Source organism: Lolium perenne, chromosome 7 (genome assembly GCF_019359855.2).
Source record: "Lolium perenne isolate Kyuss_39 chromosome 7, Kyuss_2.0, whole genome shotgun sequence".
NCBI classification, from domain to species: Eukaryota; Viridiplantae; Streptophyta; class Magnoliopsida; order Poales; family Poaceae; genus Lolium; species Lolium perenne.
The window spans coordinates 153,108,297-153,111,174 of record NC_067250.2 but is presented as its reverse complement, the minus strand read 5'-3'; positions in this window follow the sequence as shown (position 1 = coordinate 153,111,174).

Here is a 2,878-nt window from a genome sequence, read left to right as displayed (position 1 = left end):
AAATCAAGAGAAAACAGAGAAATTGGAGCGAGATCTAACCTTATCCCCCTCTCTATATGGCAAGCTGTCGCATGCAAGGAACTCACGTCCATGGTTGTCGTTCTCGTCTGTCTTACAGATCGACCACTTCAGAGGCTCCTGGCGTGGGCAGTCAGGGCATCTTGTCAAAGGCACGGGTCCATACTGCGGCCATGAAGAATGGGAGGTCGAAGAGAAACTAGATATCACCCGCCTGCCGGAGAAGGGCTGCCGCTGGCGGAGAAGAAGAACAATGGGGCGCAGGGAAAGAAAGGGGAAGCAATGGCACGGGCACGGGGCTGGCTCGGGCTCCCATTTTGCAACGGTCACCTGGGTAAGCTGTGGGTCCGGCACACTAACATGGACAAGTTGTGGGTCCCACGATGATCTGATAAGTGAAGACGTGTCCACTGCGGGGCACCAACAGTGGCCCCACTTGCCAGCACCAACCAACGTCAACTAAACGGGAATCCTCCGTCCGAGCTCCTTCTGCGGGTTTCAGACAAGGTCTTGGGGAAACCTGAGGAAAAACTAAGGGGCTGGAGAAAACTGAGCACAACTAAGGAGCAGCGGCACGAAAATAGAAATCCCTATACTTATCTCTACTTATCTCATGCAGAACCTCTTGGGTATGACGAAGAGCGTCGGAGCCAATTTCCTCGGGATGATCTTCTCCAGCTTGCCGGAGATGACTACAATGATCTTATCTCCACCTGCCGGAAGATTTTCCATAATCTGGCTATCAAGAAGAGCCGTACGTGCGACGTTCGTAAGCTTATTCAGAGGATGGACCTCCTTCCGGAGCTGGTGGTGGACCTTCAAGCTTCATCAGCTCGAGGCGCTGCTGCGATGTCCCTGGCCATGTGCCTGGCTCACCACCCGGATCTTGATATCGACAGGGTTACCTTCGGTGTACCTCCCTCTTCGGATGTCAATGCGCTGCTGAATGAAGTAAGCAGCTATGACACCCGCATCGCCCGAAGGATCCGTCATGAAGAATTTTATGACAAGGTGGTGCTTCCTGCTGACGAGTCTCTTGAAGTGGAGCTTCATGGGGAGCGCGAAGCGGAGATGCGACCTACCGGATCTGGCGATGGGAGCCAGTACACTTGGACTAGCTCCAAGGAGGCCAGGAAAGGGAAGTCCAAAGACAGCGCAACGTCTCTGAGTGACAAGGACGAAGAGAGCGATGATGATGATGTGTCTTCTCAGCCTCCGACAGAAGAAAATAATGATTCTCCTCCGGCGAAGGGCCAGTGAAAAAACTTATTCCTGTGGCAAGAAAAAACAATGCATCATTTTGGCCCCATCGAGGGTTTGTAAGATATAACTTAAATTCTTAAGTAGCTAGGGACGAAACAATTGCATCTGGGCGGAAAACTTATCTTGCGATCCTGTTTATTTATATGAATGCATGTTTCGTTCGCTGAAAAAAGCAAGTGCTAGTTTCTAAGTTTTCCGGCTTGCTCACTTGACCTTCCACGAGCCGGAAGACCTTTAGCCGGAAATGCTCGCCAGCGGCGACGAAGCCCAATGGTGATCCGTCAATAACCGCGGAACCAAGCCCCCAGCCAAGGTGCTGGAAATCACTACAAGGAATCCATGAGTTTGCAACAAAAAAAATCCACCAGAAAAATTAAGCTCACGTCCCAAAGGACGATTTTGAAAATCAAAACTTTCATACACGGTTAGGCGGAAATATCCAGCTCTGCGGTTTTAGTCGGAAAACATACACGATCTAAAAACGAACTAGTAAAGGAGGTAAAAGACTCAAAGAGTGAACCATATGCTTTTTTCATTGATCATGTATAACTATTACAAAGTATGTAATTCGAAAAAATTTGCTAAGTGTGGAAAGGACGTAGTTGTGCTATATTCTAGGGACGATCTGTCTCATCATAGATGTCATCCGGATCCTCTCGTTTTTGTTTCCGGTGCCAATTTGCAGGTCTATCTTTTTTCTCACAGAAATCAACGAGGTAATATGATCCATTGTGTAGTGCTTTGCTAATGACAAAGGGTCCTTCCCATGGAGATTGCAACTTATGCTCTTTCACCTGTCGAAGGTGGAGGACCAGGTCACCTACCCTAAACGAGCGATTCCGAACTCGGCGGCTATGATAGCGTCTGAGTTTCTGCTGGTAAATGGTGGAACGCTGGTCAGCTAAATTCGGAGCTTCTTCGATCAGGTCCACAGATAGCTGTCTAGCCTCGTCAGCTGTATCTTCGCTGTAGGCGGAAATTCGCGGTGAGTCATGGATGATGTCAGAGGGAAACACTGCTTCAGATCCGTATACTAGGAAGAAAGGGGTGAACCCTGATGATCTGTTAGGGGTAGTTTGTAAACTCCACAAAACAGCATCTAGCTCTTCTGCCCAAGCTCCAGCTGCACGACGCAGTGGTTCTTCAAGGCGAGGTTTGACTCTAGCTAGTATGAGACCATTAGCTCGCTCCACCTGTCCATTGGACTACGGATGCGCCATAGATGCTAGGTCAATTCGGATCCCTATGTCCTGACAATAATCCTTAAGTTCTCCTTGAGCAAAGTTTGTGCCATTGTCTGTGATTATGCTGTGTGGGATGTCGTATCTCACTACGAGGTTGCAGACAAATTTTATTGATGTAGCACCATCGGCTTTTCGCACTGGCTTTGCCTCGATCTATTTACTGAACTTGTCAACAGCGACCAAGAGGTTCTCAAAACCGCCAGGAGATGATTTTTTCAGCTTCCCCACCATATCAAGCCCCCAGACCGCGAATGGCCATGTAATGGGGATGGTCTTGAGCTCTTGAGCTGGAGCACTTGGTTGAGTAGCGTAATATTGACAGCCGCGGCAGGTTTTCACTAATTTCTTAGCAT